At 42.5% G+C, this 16,620-nt stretch overlaps 1 protein-coding gene across 1 annotated transcript in view; it reads right to left on the bottom strand.

Moving 5' to 3' along the window:
* Window positions 1–7,302, bottom strand: part of LOC133956274 (chemokine-like protein TAFA-3) — a 73,542-nt gene extending 66,240 nt beyond the window's left edge. Inside the window, exon 1 of the mRNA XM_062391188.1 lies at window positions 6,777–7,302. The gene's annotated coding sequence lies outside the window, so the exon portion shown is untranslated. The remainder of the gene's footprint in view (window positions 1–6,776) is intronic.
* Window positions 7,303–16,620: the final 9,318 nt, after the last annotated feature.

Raw genomic sequence — 16,620 nt, forward strand, 5'->3', positions numbered from 1 at the left:
CTTGATTATCATTGCCATTAGTGAGCTTCACATACACAACAGCTACGCACAAACAAACTGCACTAATTACTCCTGCGTAAGGGCTACAGCGCAAACATCCACAGTATATAAAGCTTCATACTGAATTCATAATTGCATAATTAGATGTAATTGGATGTGCCGTGGGCTTGTCTGACAGCCTAATGAGGCAGCCATAAAATAGCTAGTGGTTTCACTTATAAGAACATAATCAAAGACTACAAGATAAAAGGGCGTACACAGACAAACACAAGCAGCCAGTAGGACTGGCCCAGAGCTACACACTGGCAAAAGAAATATATGAAAGGAAAGAGAAGGCGGAGTGAGAGAGTGAGTTTATTACCATCATTACACTCTGTCAACAGTGGCTCAGTTCATCAGTGTCTCCGCGGTTCTCATGTCACAGCCTTTCAGACATCATTTATTCTCGACCGTTATTTACTCCTAACCATTGCCGAAGGAATGACCAAGGCAAGAGTCACACACACAGGCCTCAGGAGAGCAGGGATAGAACACACCCACACAGACACGCACATATTCAAGGCCTGATTATGCTGGCCTAATGACCACAGTGATAGCTTTGGAGTTGTTGTTGATGAAGAAAGCTGCCAGAGCTGGAGGGTTGTGTGTGTGTTCGGTGTGTGTGTGTGTGAGTGTGTGTATGTGTGTGTTTGTGTGTGTGTATGTGTGTGTGTGTGTGTATGCAGCTCTGAGTTCTGGTTCCTCTTTGCCATAATGAGTCAGCTCTGAGCCCCCAGAGCTACAGCCTCGATGTGTGGGTGCGTTTATAACCACTGCTGAAAGGGACACCATTCATTACCAGAAGTTGTAACTGCGCAAAAATCAACAAATTAAATTACTTTCTTGATAAGTTACCGACTGTCCGATCAGGTTGGCTACAGCGCTGGGAATTCACCTGCACCACCATGAATTTAGCTTCCATGATACTGCCGCCATGACACTACAACATGAAATCTTTCTGAAATACTGTCAATTATTAGTAAGTGAACCTGCTTACGAGGCAAACTATTTTCTTTCCAGCAAAACAGGACTCATCACTTTCCCAGAAACAAATTGTGATGTACTGATGTTAATAAGGGCGTTCAAATGTTCTTAGCTTCATCAAGAGTCGGAGCCACAGACTGTATGTAAAGATGGATGATATGACTGCTTCCAAAAAGTGAAGCTGAATATAGTTCATAAATCCCGCCTCCTCCTTGTTAACAGATGGGATATGAACCAAACATAAAAGTCAAAGTGAACATCAGGTAAATTTCCTATCATACACATGTTCAAGTGTTCATTTGCTTTAGTCCACCAATCGCTACAGCTTGATTTCTGGATAAGTGGGAGGAAGTGGAGCACTGAATCTTCAAACTGAACAGACTCATTAGTACTTTTGAGTACTGCATGAGATTTCAGCATTTTTAGAATTTATATTTCTCATTCTTTGATAGAGGTACACACACACACACTAGTAAGTGTAATGCAATTTCAAATTATAATGTAATATGCTGTGTATTACTGACAAAACTAATCAAATTACTGTAACTAGGTAATGTGTTAACTAAGAGATGTGTTACTGCCCAACATGATCACAGTATGTTTTGAAAACCACACACATGTTGATTATGTGATAACATTGTTGTAAATGTTTTGCTGCTGAGCTATGAGCTGGGATCAAGAGCTCGCATCAGAATCTAATGGCTTTTACCAGCAGACTGACTCTAGCTGAAACCAGTTGGGATCTGCACTCAACGGCTGCAGCTTTACAACCAGGGATCCATTCACTTACTGATGCATAGGCCTCTGTGCCCAAGTGATTTTTATCAATGGTGTGATTGCTTAGCTGAGGAAAAATTTACATTTTTAATTTAAGGTGAGACCAACAGTGAGGCAGCACGTTTGGCGAAGAGAGATGGCCATTAACAGTGTAAATGAAGGGAAACATGTACCGACAGGACCCCAGAGTCACTGATGAGGGTGATGGATGGCTCTCAACTCAAATACATGGCAGTTCATCACTCACCTCGGACACACACACGCACACTCTCTCAGGATGCAGTTTCACACACAGGAGCACACACTCACTCACGCTCCTGCTCATGCTCTCCCTTATTAACCTTCTTCACGTCCACTTGCTGTTTTGCACAAGCCTATGAGCATTGTATCGCTGGCGCTGCAATCACCTACTGTAGGGCCTTGGCAATCACTTGTGTATAAACACACACACACACAGAGCATCACTCACCGTTGCCCTATCACATACCGTCATTAGTCAAAGGAGAGCACTGCCATCAATGTCTGTGTCTGATCTGAACGATTATTATCTATCACCTAGTGCTTATTATTCTCAGTTAATTGAGTAATTATTTGTACACGATGTCAAAGATAATGAGAAATGGCAGAATCACAGATCGTTTTGTATAATCAACAACTCAGGAGAATCGATGTCACTTTTTAAGCAATACAATATGCTTGATAACTGAACATAACACATCAATTAATTAACAATTGCAAATGGAGAATATTTATATTATGATCAAAGTTGGAGGATATTTGGCATTTTAGTTTGATAAAGGAACTAAAGCAGTACTCAGTAAAGTGTGAAATCTAAAAAATATATTTTGAAATGTCCTATGGACCGTCAGTTTAAAACAACATTCAAAATAATGCTATAAGGATGTAACTGGTTATATTTTTGTAGCATTTATCCAACTTTTTCATTCCTCAGATCAACTTGTAAATTGTTCTGCAGAATCTCTTAAATTATCTGTTAGGCCCTTTATCATTATATTATGTAGAACGTTTTAGAGGCTGTAACCAGAACTTTTTTGTGCTTTTAGTTTGATATATGAGGGGATAGATAACTCAGTTATAAATATAGTGGATAATACTAAATAAGAAAAGTGTAATGTTTTAAAACATGCTTATTTTCTTTGACAACTTGTCCAAAACTTCTAAATTTACATGTGTTATATTCAATATAGGTATATATTCGCCATTTTTATATATATAATATATATTTGCTTGTAAACTGGTTATAAAAACGTTCGGCATATATCATATAAAAATCAAATTGATTCATTATTCTTGTTGTCTCTGCACCATGCTGCAAGACCACGAGAATACCTGACAGGCTGACTTCAGGTTTTCCTCCCGTGCAACTTTCTCCTCTCTCTTCAACCCGACTTTGCTCTGTAGTCAAGGGAAACAGTGTGTGGGGCACAGAGGTGCTGGGTAAACAGCAGCTCTGCAAAGTGCTTTTTCCCGGGCTGTGTATACCCGGGTAATAGAGGCAGTAATGGAGTTTGTTCAGGCTAAGGTAATCCTGGAGCTGTGAGCGCAGTATCTGCCGCTGCTCTGTTCCACAGCAGGTACCCATGTTTTTGTAGCTGTGACCGTTACTGTCCCACAAAAACCATTTGGGAGCAAAGTCGTGTATGTGTGTGTGTGTGTGTGTATGTATGTGTGTGTGTCTGTGTGTGTGTGTGTGTGTGAAATTGTGTGTGCAATATATCCACGCATTCCGAGCAAAGATTGCATATAAATAAGACGAGGTTCTGCTGAAAGATTTGTGTCTGTGTGTGTGTGTTTGTGCGCGCGCGTGCGTGTGTGTGTGTGTGCGTGCCTGTGTGTGTGTGTGTGTTGAGAGAGAGAATCTAAAAAATATATGTGTTTGGATGTTATAGCTCACCTTTGGGAGGTGGGATAAGAACGGGGCTGGCGGCTGGGAATGAATTTACGGGGCCCGATCTCCCAGAAACAATTTCTTTATGTGTGTTACACACATTTAGAGTGGCTACTCGTCCCCCCCCCCGGGCCTCAGCACACCACACACAGCTTCTGGAGAAGGACAATGAAATACAGAACCCTTTTTATAGGACACATGCTTTTTATTTATTTTTATTTATCCCCTGTAGCGTTGTTTCTGTTTCTCCCCTTTCTCTTCCAATGTCTAGGTGTGTGTCTCTCTCGTTCTCATTCTTTTTTCCATTTGCTCTTGTTCTCTTCTCATCACGCAAAGCTACAGGAGGTGGCAAATGAAAAAGAGATCGCCTTCTGCAGGACACATACTGTACTTTTTATTTCTGCTGGTTGTTCTCTCTCTCTCTCTCTGTTCGCCCCTCTCTGGACAGGAGCTTTGACATTACTCCCATGGCCCAGGGGGCTTATTGGTAGAAGCGATAAAGGCAGTGTGTGAGAGAAATGCAGGGAAGGGGTGAGTGTGTGTTAAAGGTGCACAGGGACACATATGGAAGTTGTGAGGTATGGAAACATAAAAGCTTACTGTATTTTTGAGTATGACTCTGCTTTTCATGTTCTTGAGACAATTGATGAAGTCACCTTGAGCTCTAGGTAACTGTAAGGAGCGCTTTCTGAAAAACACCTAAAGTAACGATGAGTTTGATAAATTGGTAAATTGAGTATGCGCCTGGTTTGCAGAGAAGTGCTTTATCCCCTGCTGTGCTTTTCATGGGGAGTCCCTATAGTATAGTGATCAAGATATTAGCTATGATCTTTGTTGCATCTCCCTTTCATTATTAACCTGCCATCTTTACCTTAATCATCACATACTAATGGATGCTCTTCATTTCCTGTCATGCATGTTCCATAACCTCAACCAGGTGTTTATATGGTCCAGAATGCCACAGTCCCGAATGGGTCATATAAGACCTGCATTGCCATTTATAGGTTGTTGGACTTGTTGATCATACATCATTAGACAGGGAATGACCATAGGGATCAGCTTTTTGCTCCTGATGAGAGATGAGTCCCCACAATGTGACTGTGAAAAAAAAATCTGAATTCCCATAACATTAAGAAATTGTGAACACACGTGACTTTATACTTTTATGCTTGAGAATACCCTTCTTAATGCAGCCCATAACCAAAATCTTAACCAATACTGTGACCTGAACCCAGGCCTCTAACTCAAACTCCAGCAATGTCCTCACAAAGATGGAATTACAGGTGCACAGACACACAGTTAAATCGACTCATTTCCAGAGAGCTATAATGTGATTGAGCCAACACTGCATTTCATAGTTAAGAAATAACCATGAGGAGAAGAACTTCACTGTTGCTTTATTTATTGGAGCGTGTGTGCAGCCTGTGGCTGGAGGGAGGGTGCAAATGTTTCCTAAATGACACTTCACAAAAGTCGATTTGTAATGATATACTTACACAAATGCGTTTTAAACATTCTATTTTTTGATTTATTACTCTGAACACAGGTTTCTCCTGCTCACATTAACTTCCATCCTCTGATTATCTATCGCTCCTTTCGTTCTCTTCTTTTCTTTGTCGCACATCTGTGTACCTGTGATTAGTTGTCTGAGCAGACGACCAAAAGGATTTATCGAATAAACTGGTGAGGCAACATTTCATGCTGGTATTCATCAGCCTGTGGTCACATTAAAAATACATTTGAAAACCATTCTGGGAGCAAGTAATCAGTGACCACACATTTGTTTCTTCGAATGTAGTCCCCCCCCCCCCTCCCCCCCAACACCATCGTAATCCAATCTTCCTTATATCCCACTCTACTCTTCACACATCCCTGCATCTTCCTCTCCTGTCAATCATGTCTCACTGTCAGTCCTCTGTCAGCTTATTTTGTAACTTCCTCACGCCACTCCTCTGCCTCACCTCCTCTAAGTTCTGTGAAGAGGTTTTGTGAAATATAGAGGGAGAGGGAGAAATAAGAGGCAGCTGGAGCAATATACTTAAAGCAGGGATGATCATCTTTGTGTTGGATTAAAATTGTGTTTCCAAACAGATCCTGGTTATGTAAAGACCAGAAGCAGTCATATGTTTTCAATCCTGTGACCTGTTGCATGTAAAAATATCCATACCTAAAAGTAGTCACTCTCAGCCTCAGAACCAGAGCCTCATAAGAAACTGGTGCACTATTTCCATCACTGTCACCAGATCATCAGGTGATCCATGGCGCTGCGCAGAGGACGCTCAGCTCTGGTGTAATGGTGCATGTGATTCTCCGCATCTTCTCTTTCTAAATCTGTTAAAAGAGTGCACGTTTTATTTCCTGCCGCGTGAAGTCAATACAAACCACTGCTGAGTGAGTGCGTCTGTTTTCCAGTATCATAGTGCGTCACGCGTCAAAGGGGAGTATAGAGGTCCCTTATATATACTTTCTCTCTTAAATAAAGGCAAGGTTGTAGTTCATTTAGAACCAGTGGAAATATCTCAGCTCATAGAATCGTCTACAAGAATTAAGACAGCTGTTTCCCGCTGCTAAACACCAGCTCTGCTTAAAATAGCGCACTGAACCCGGCGCCATATGCCCGAATACGCGCACATCCAAGACCTGCTTGTGTGTGTATGTGTGTGTGTGTGTGTGTGTGCGTGTGTGTGTGTGTGTGCGTGTGTGAGTGTGAGTGTGAGTGTGTGTGTGTGTGTGTCAGAGAGAGAGAGAGATGATAGAGAAAGGCAACACATGGAATAACCGCAATCATTTGTCTTCGCTATAAAATCACAACCGTGATGATAAAACTCAAAACCGAGCCGGTTGATGGAACTAACCATGATCAGTCTTTTGGGCACAACTAGAGCCTTCGGAAAATCGAATCTCTTCTCCTAAAAGGAGAGGATGAGGTGTAATCTAATCCGTGCGTAAATTGGTTTCAAAGACACGACCAGTAGACAGTCACTTCTTTTTTTTTTACATCAAGGACACTTTCCATTTACTTAAAACCACAGCAGGCACCGTGGATTTCAGATCCATGGATCCATACCTGTTGGTGTGGTGTGGTCTTGTTCTCTTTAGCCCAGCAGGTTGACCTCTCTCCTCATAGCCGCTCCGATATCCGAGACGGAGGAGAGGCTCGCATCCCCCTCTCCAGCACCATAAAACGGCTCCTCTCTGCACACCGGCCGCTCAGGTTCGGCTGGAGCGGAAAAGTTACACCATACCATCCACTTCCGCAGCCTCCGGTCTGGAGAGAAAGGGGAGCCGGTGGCAGATATTTGCTCCTATGGCTAGAAAAGCGCGAACTGCCCGAAAAGGTGCAGGGAATGGTCCCGTGAAAGTTCCGCTGCTCTCCTCCTCTAGTGCGCAGCCGGTGAGACGGGAAACTTACTTATTGAGCCATACCAACGCGAAGGAAACATCCAGCTTGAACCCCCTCAGTCAGGCTTCTGGTGTGCACCGGTGCCCTCCTCTCCGTCCTCTTTGAGGGGATATGATGATAAAGTGTAGCCGGTGTGGCGGGACAGAGGTGCGGTGCGTTCGGGGAGTCAGGGAGACTGTTGTAGCGCTCCTGTCTGGCCGTCTGGAAGACACGGAGACGCGCTGCTCCACTGTCAGAGGTGGAGCAGCGCTCCCTAGCGGCTTCATGAGAAAACAACCGCTTGCAGAGAGGTATATGCAATATACGTGAATTATGCCGTCCACTTATGTGAGGAGGACCATATGGGCTGCGACAAAACCTGTTGGACACATGATATTCATCGTGGTCAGGGACAGAATTGCTGACAAACAGAAAGAGGCATGGTCTAATGCCTCGCAGCTAAAATACACACACCCCCACACACACAGTCACACAGCTCTAACTGCGTCATCAGTGCTTCTCCTGGGGCCTAGATGCTCGACTTGCAGAGAGTCTGAAATGTTTGTGTCACTTCATGAAGGACAAAACAATATTGGCTCCTTCGCTCCCTCTCCCCGGGCTGTCTGAAGTTCAAATTAGATTGAACTCACGTTAGCTGAACTATGGGCATTTCCCAGTAGACTACTCCAACAAGAGCAGAGGGTGATCGGCACCATGTTGACCTGTGTTGGTGTGTGTGGAGGAGGGTGGTGGTGGTGGTTGTGGTGGGGGAATGAAATGACCCGAAATGTCCAAAGAAGTTTACAGACAAATAACTTTGTCCAGACTCGGTCACTCTGACCAGGGCAGTTCATTTAAAGAAGCAGCTCCACTGGCTCTGGTGTGTGTGTGTATGTTTGTGTGTTTGTGTGTGTGTGTGTGACTGTATGTGCATGTGTGTGTGTGTGTGTGTGTGTGTGTGAGGTGTGCAGTTTTTCCCTGTGGCATCAATATATGGACAGTAGTAGGTGTTAAGGTGGTGGCGAAGCGTGGTCGTAAAACACTCGACCCACACCCACAAACACAGTCGATGAAACAAAGTACAGCTGAAGTTCTAGTGGAGTAGATAGAGGAGTCAGCACAGAAGTACCACTGTATGTGTGTGTGTGTGTGTCTGTGTGTGTGTGTGCGAGAGAGAAAGATGTAATCGAGGGGATGATGTATGGTTGCACACATGGATGACAGAGTAATTGATCCATAGTGGGGGTGTGATTGTGTGCGTGTGCATGTGAGGAGGCCCGGTGCCAGTCATATATCATTTCACCCAGTGAGCTAATCTGTTACTCTGTCAAAGAGTTCCGATTACTGATCTCTCTCCTCCTCTTTTCCATCCTCACTCTCAAACCTTCAGCACTCCTCCTCTCCTGCTCCTATTTCCTGTTTTTACCTTGAGCCAACCTCTGTGTTTTTATTCCTCATTTTGTGATCCCTCTGTATTATCTCCTTAATATACCAAAGCACTCTCTCTCTCTCTCTCTCTCTCTCTCTCTCTCTCTCTCCCTCTCTGTCTCTCTCTCGACCTCCTCGTTCTTAGCTCTCTCCCTCTCTCTCAAGTAACATGGGTGAATCATGGATAACCCGACCATGGGATTTGTGCACTGCACTGGCAGCAGAGTTACACTCAGCATGTGGACAGCAAGATAACAAACAGAAACACGCATGCATGCAAGGTCCCAGGGCTGCTATAAAGCCATCGGAAATCAACCTAATTCCATTGGGATCCGTGGCATTTACACACATACATCCTCGCCCACACATATACAGTACATACACACACACACACACACAAACACACACCCTCTCACTTGCTCCTGTTGGTGGCCTCCCAATGACACGAGATGAATTCAACATGTGCCAATCACAGACCTTGGTGCATCCCTGTAAGAGAATAGATAGTCAATTCCCAGAGAGGCAAGCTTTACAGACCACATGACAGCCCAGGATGTTCTGTGGACAAGCAGTAGTGCACACACACACACACACACACACACACATGCACACAGGGACAGCCTCGTGGACATATTAATAGAGCAGCTCAAAATAGTTTAATCACATTTATTGTCATACACGTCCTTCAATCACTGAAGTGAATGGTAAACCAGCTCAGTAAAACAGCTGGAATGGAGACAAATGCTACTGGACCATGAGATAATCCTTACAGACATGAGCAGTTTGCCATATGGCCGCGTATAATAAGAGAAATTAATGATTGCAGACATTCTACCATATGGCAGCTCCGCCATGTAATCCTCACTGTGATTCTTTCTGTTCTGTACTAGCAGTAACCTGGTTCTGGAACAGTTGATTCGTAGCCATAAACCTCTTGTAACAGAGGTAAAGGAGAGCATGAAAACAAAATTAATAAGTTGATACATACATAAATACATTCAAATATGGCCCAGTAAGAGGATCCAAATCTTTTAGGCTTATGACCCATTGAAATTGTACCAGTTCATCATAAATGAAAATGTCATTACCATTGACCTTCCCCTCTTATGTCAGTGATTTCTAAAATATATAATCAAATTAATCAGACTTTTTAACCAGTTATCCATTCATTATCTGCTCCACCTTTGGAGCGGCACTGGGATATTGGGCAAGGGGGGGGATTGAAGGGATTGAATCATTATGTCGCCACAAAGAGACAAACAACTGTTTGAACCCACAACTTTCTTCAAAATCAAAGACGTCTAAAATTAACAAACAATTGTCTGTCTTTTCTATCCTGTTGGGCAGAGAACCCTCAGGTTTCTCTCACTTGTCTGCTTGAGAACCACAAATGAAAACTTTTCACATTAAAATCTATCAAAAGGAACTGGATCAGGATCAAAAGAGCTGAATAACAGGAAGCACATCCTTTTTGGCTTTGACTTTCAGGCTTGTTGACTAAATAAATAGTAAGACTCTTAATATTTCATATGTTTTTGTTAATTACCAACAAATCCTTTGATGAAATCAGAACCAACCGTGTGTGTGTCAGACTCTGAATACGTTACAGCTTCCTCAGGCTGTCTGTGGCTTTCCAAGTCAACTGGTTCCTTCTGAAGTTGCAAATCTACAAAAAAAAAATTATAGATACACTTACGTATATGTTTCTATTTCATACAATACGTGGGCACTCTCGTTTTGAGAAACTGTCACTCAAACAAGGGTGAATAACGCCTTTGTTTGGGATTAATTTCAGCTGTGGTTTTTGGTGCATGTACAAATGGTAACAGGACAGCGAATATGTGATTGTCAGACTCAGAAGAAACCATGTTCAGTTGTATGTAGGGCCGTGTCATCCAGTTCAATGCTGTGGCTCAATTAATTTGTTGGATACGTTTTGTTTAACAGTGGTTGCATAAAGAACAAATGGATCTCCGTGGAATCTCCTGTATCGGCTGTAGCTCCACTGGCAGGAGTCATTACTGAGATTGTTTCATTAGTAGTGTTGCCCTTTTCGTTGGATTTGTTGCCAGTGAGAAAATTATAACCAGACTTATCCTTTCAGAAAAATAATGAAATGTCCCTTGGCCTGCCACCTTTTACAATACTGGATTGTTCACATTGGTGTCACAAAAACTTGTCCAGCGCAGTATTGTGTTCCATTTCATTTCATGTAAAAACATCAAAGTGAAGATGAAAGCTTATTACACAATGTTATGCGGGCACGTGTGCATGTGTTTCCAAACCCTGCCAGATGACTCTTGTTACCGCTACCATGTGGCACAGAGTGCTTAGCGCATCACTTCATTAGGAATGAGCAACACAAACACACACACACAGACACGCTGATTGTCTCCTGTGTTGCATTGGCAGGCAGTAATACCAGCATTAGCATATGAAAGACAGCAGCTGGAAGGTGTAGCTGTCACTGTTGTTGTTTCGTGTTGTTTAATCCATTTGGATGGCAGCTCCTCTGTTCTTACTATCCCTTGCCTTGCTAATGTTCACTGGTGCACTCCCTCCTGTCTTTCTGTGTGTCTCCTCTGTCCGTCAGGCTGGGTTGTCTTTTATTATTCCCACTGACCCCATGCGCAACTAATAACTCCCTCAGGAAATGTACTAAGAGACATGGCCCTGTATCCGCTGTTTGTACATGTATGAACGAAAAGTAGACACACACACAGGTCTATTTCAAATTTCATGTATCTTTGAGGAAAGTCAGGGATCCCTAAAAAAGTTGTTTCCCTTAATCAAGAAATCTGAGCTTTTATTTCAAAGAGTGAAACTGCTGAAGAAGCCTGAATAATGTGAGTTACCATGTCAAGCAACTTTCCAGCGAAATAACTTATCAGAGGCTGTACCGTTGAGCTGCGAGATGAGAAAACTTCATCTCAGATAAAGCAGCAGGGTGCAACCGACCGACTCTGCTCTCTCTGTCTGTTCCCGTCTCGTGCTCTTTCACCCAAAAGATGTAAATGTTCAAACGGACTAATTCCTTCAAAGCTACGACGGGCATGAAAGACCGGTCTCCGCCCTCATTGCTAATTGATGGCTGCACATTGCAGCATGAAAGCTCGACGAGCCACGCACGAGATTCTCATTATCAGGAACTACACTACACTTTAGCTCCATTAAAATTACATTACAGACATCCTAGACATACCTTGCAGTGGTCTGCTCTCAGTGTACGAGTAATTTCCTTCTGTTTGACTGACATTTACTGTGCATGGCAGTAACACTGCACTAAAAGTGGAAGGATATATTCACTATTTTTTCACATGGACAGACTCATTTTGTGACACACATGCAGTTAGGTACACAGTGCTTTTGTGTAAGTGAGAAATAATTTAATCTTAAGCTCTGATATTATCAGAATATAATACATTTTGTCCACTAACATGTGGTAGGTCCAAATAGCCTCAGACATCTCCTGAGGAAAAAATTTGACTTTCTACTTATATTCTCCACCATGTTCACCAGTTAGTCTTCACCTTTGTCTGTTTGGCACTGAAAAAACCTCGGGAAGCATTTTAGAGTTTCAAGGGTCAAAAGCTTGAGGTGGAAAACATGTAAAAGAGCACGGGGGAATTCAAAAGGAGCCCGGATACATGTTACGAAAACATTCACACTATTCGACTGATAAGACTGTTGATTTGTGCAGCTTTAATGACGTCTCGGATCTCTGCATGTCTCCAGTGTGGCCCCTGGAAAACTAAATTATTCATAACAGTGCAATGCTCGTGCTGGTATTGGTGATGATGTAAATAGCCTGATCGAAGATATAACAATACCTGAAAGCCGCCAGGACAGCAGCTTCCTCACATGAGGTTGACTTTGATAGACACAACAAATGAGCCACTCGTTGTGTTGCTAAGAAAATGAGGAGAATCGTGTCACCACTCGATGTTCTGTTCTCCCCTTCTCACAATGTCACTTCCTTACGCCCTCTTCCTACTTGTCAGCCTGTTCCCTAACGGTAACACAACAGGCCTGCGACAGGGACAGTTCTGCAGGAACAGTCCGTCCTCTGTACACAAAATAAATCCACTCTGGTTGTTTAGGTTTTTATTTGGTGTTTACATTCAGGCCTGAACTTCAGAGTATATTTGTGATGTTTTGACTAGAGACCAAGGCTTGTGTCCCGTCTCCAAACCTGAGTCAGTGTTGGTCTTTTGACCATAATGGCTGCTTATTTCCTTCGTGTTAACAAAGTGTCAAATTTTAAACTAATGACATATGTTTTTGTTTTTCACACATGTAGATGACAGTGAAGCTCCTCAAACCTATTTCGGATATCCACGTGTCAATGGGAGTCAGTTATCCCACATGTGAAGGATGATATGCACACCAGCTGGAGAACTCTCTCTGCGTGCAACAAGAGAAGCTGCGACAAGACGCGTTTCTATCTCGTTTTAAAATATTCAGTGGCAAAAGTGAGGATAGATTCTAATGCAAAGTGTGCAAATGTGACTTGTTGAAATTTGGCACCCAGGGCCTTTATATTTACTCAGGACAAATAAAGTGGAAGAAAGAAAACCGCTGGGTCAGAATTAACTGGGGGAAGATAGAGAGAATTGTCTTTTCTGTTTCCGTTCTGCCATTGATATCATTTTCAAAACCGTATCTATAAAAAAAGAGTCTCCCCTCTTTCTTCCTTTCTTTCGCCTCCAGTCTTGACCTCCCAGCTCCATCAACCCATCTGAGCAGCAGGGCCATAGGGTCACGTTCATAATCTCCTGAGCACAATGAGATACAGGCGTTATAATGCAACAGCCACTCATAATCCAAAAGCTTTTCAGGAAAAACAACACCCATAAAAATCTGGGATTAGGCGGTTCCAAGCTACCGGGTTCAGCGACAGGAATATCTCTCACTCCTTCTGTCTTCCTTTCTTTAATCCTCTCTGGCTCTCGGTTTTTCCATTTTATTCTCTCTCTCACACAAAGCCTTAGTCTCTCTCTCTCTCTCTCTCTCTCTCTCTCTCTCTCTCTCTCTCTCTCTCTATCTCTCTCTCTCCTTCTCTAAATCTCATAAACGGCTTTTGTTCTTATCAGGATGGGATCAGGCAGAAAAGGCTCTATTTGGAGGCTGGGAAAGAAAAGTTTCATGCAAATGTATTTGTCAGGTTTATACTGTACAACGGTGAATGAGAGAGAGAGGGAGAGGGAGGGAGGGAGAGCATACAGCTTCTCAGGGTTTAGAGACCGTTGTTCCTCTTGCATTGAAAAGTCCTTGCAGATACTGTGCCCTTAACACATCCCTGTATCCAGCCCCCTGCTCCACTGTGGCTCAGTGTACATAAGCAGGATTAGGGAGCCTGACACAAACACAAGCACACATGCACGCCTGTAGCTTTGCATATTTGAACAGCACAGCTGGATATCTGGCCCACGTAAAATGGGATAAAACTTTGACTGTCTCCTCATTTCCTGTTTTTTTTTTATGTTACATGGCTCGCTCATCCCTGCAAAGCCTCGCAAGAATTGTTTGTCAAACTCCTCGTGAACACGGCTCCGCCTGAACAAGAAATCGGCCCCTGCCCGGATTCACATTCACACAGGTTTAAATTGCCTGACAGTGAGACAACGTCCCCTCCATACAAATGGGTGTCTATACAACCCCATATAGAGGCATCGCTGTGCAAAGCACGGACACTGAAAGCAATTCAGTCCATTTGTATACGCTGCCAGTGCGACTACAGTGCATTCATTCACCCATCTCACCCGGGCCTCACTCCTCCTCTCCCACCTGCTTCCCCCCTTTTCCTCTCACTTATTTCCTCTGACCTCCTCTTCTTCCCCCCCTAGATGATACACCTACGCATGATTAATGATAATCCATGCTGGCCATTGGCTGCGATCTGGGAGCGTTTTATATGGGAGACAGCAGGGGGAATTTCTACTCATTCTTTCTCTTTTCCCCGTAGTGTCTTTTACTCAACTGACTCCAGCTTACGGAGGAAAAAGACACCAGAGGGAGCCGAGATAAAAGACGCTTTGGAGAGGAGAGAACCAGTGAGCCCACATTTACCGCCACTAATAGCCCTATTTTGATGAAAAATCTGCTCCAAGCATGAGTAGGAGGAGCGAAACGAGGTTGGTGTCATCTTGTGGTGAAATATGATTCTTTTTATTTGATTTTGGCCTAGTTTAAAAATCCTAAACTTATCCTCTATGGGGTAAATGAGCATGAGCAGGAGGCAGGGATGGTTCATGGGCTGCCAATGCTGGTAAAATTAGTCCTCATAAAACACCTCATAGGAAGAAAGTGAATTTTAATGCAATCACAAAAAAATAAAAACAAACAGAGGAGGGATGGTAAATTTTACCAATGGTGTGATTAGAGGACCCTCTAGTGGTCAGACCTGCGTTTCCTTTTACGTCTATTAAAGGGATAGTTCAAAACTATATTAAATGTATTATCAGTTTACTATAATTAAAGACAGAGAAAATCTGAATATACTTGCTTTTGAAAAACTGCAATATGAATTTTTGTATTGACTAATGGACTTATCATTGGAGCATTAGTGTTGAAATATTTGACTTCTAATCCTGTATTTTAAAAATATCTAGATATCTTCATTCATTTGTAACGTACAGATTTCAACATATATTGTTTGTCTCATTTAAAACTGCTTAATCATTAATTGTGTGTTGAGATCCGTCTAGCTTCTTAAGATGATATTTTAGGCTACGGACATTGATGCGTGTACAGGATGTACTGAGTGTGTAACGTCACTAGATGTCACTGTTTCCCGTATTGTAGGTACAAGGCAACATGAGGACATCTCGTCTAACTCATCTCTTATGATAGATATCTCCTGGGGATACGATGGTTTTACTCCAGCTTTGAGATTGTCTCCCTTGTTTTCACTAATCTACAATGATCAGCGTGAGGAAAAGAGGACAAACAGAGATTTTAATCATATTCTGATGTTGCGTCCTGAGGGTGAAGGTTTTGTGTGACCACCACACAGAATTACATTCGATTTTGTCAGTCATCGCCAGGCTTTGTAAAGCTATATTCATATATATATTTAAAATGAATAAGAAAATCGTAAAATTTCAGAATTTACTTTGAGAATCTCTTATGTGGGACGTGGCCATTTCATGGCTTTATAAAATAGAATCTGGAGCAAAATGTTCTGGTTTTACAATTTTGTTGACAAACAACTAATCCTTTTTCAGTTTGATTTGACACACGCCGAGGATATGGCAGCATGATCTATAAAACTGTGTCCATGCTCTATTTATCCTTTGATTACAACCTCAAAACAAGGTCACAATATTTGAGTAATAATAAATCTGCATCTCTATGACTCACATTGCTCCTGACCTGCTGATGAACTTTTGTGCCCTGTTCTTTCTGATTCATTTGCAAAGTTAAATATATCCCTTCAGCTGCTCATGAGATGTTGTTTTCTGAAAAATATAATATCAGATTTCGATAGTTTTTACTTTAGGAATTATCCACCCCTACACACTGGAGATGTTATTGAAAGGATAAGAGTTATTCCTGGACGAGCTGATTCAGCCTGCTGCATTTCTTGTTGTTTATTTCATTTTAAGCTTGTTGTGTTTTTTCTTCCAGTCGCCCTCTCTAAATCAAGCAACAGCGCTTCTTTTCCTCTTTCTACCTGTCTTCCTGATGACAACTCCTGCCTGACACTCTTACTTTATTCCATCAACCCACTTGCTTTGAGCTTCCTAAGTTACTGTGACAAAGTCTGGCTCACTTCTAGCAGCATGGGTGTGGACGAGTTGTCCCCTGGAGGCCACTGGAACGATCTCTCTGTACTGAGTCGAGCAGATGAAGCTCATTTCAGGGCTCATTGTTCTATTGAGTGATTCATGATAACCGTCTCTTGACAGATTATTGGTAGTCATCCATTACAGATTATGGTCTTCAATCAAAAACTAATTTAGTTACAGTGTGTTGCTGTTAAATTGTGTGCATTTGTTATTAGGACCCGAGCACTGACCGTCACTGACAGACGTGAGGCCCTATTGAAATTTAGTGGCTTGTGTGTATATACAGTATGTGTATATATATATATACATAT

The sequence above is a fragment of the Platichthys flesus genome, chromosome 7, assembly GCF_949316205.1.
Source record: "Platichthys flesus chromosome 7, fPlaFle2.1, whole genome shotgun sequence".
Lineage (NCBI taxonomy): Eukaryota > Metazoa > Chordata > Actinopteri > Pleuronectiformes > Pleuronectidae > Platichthys > Platichthys flesus.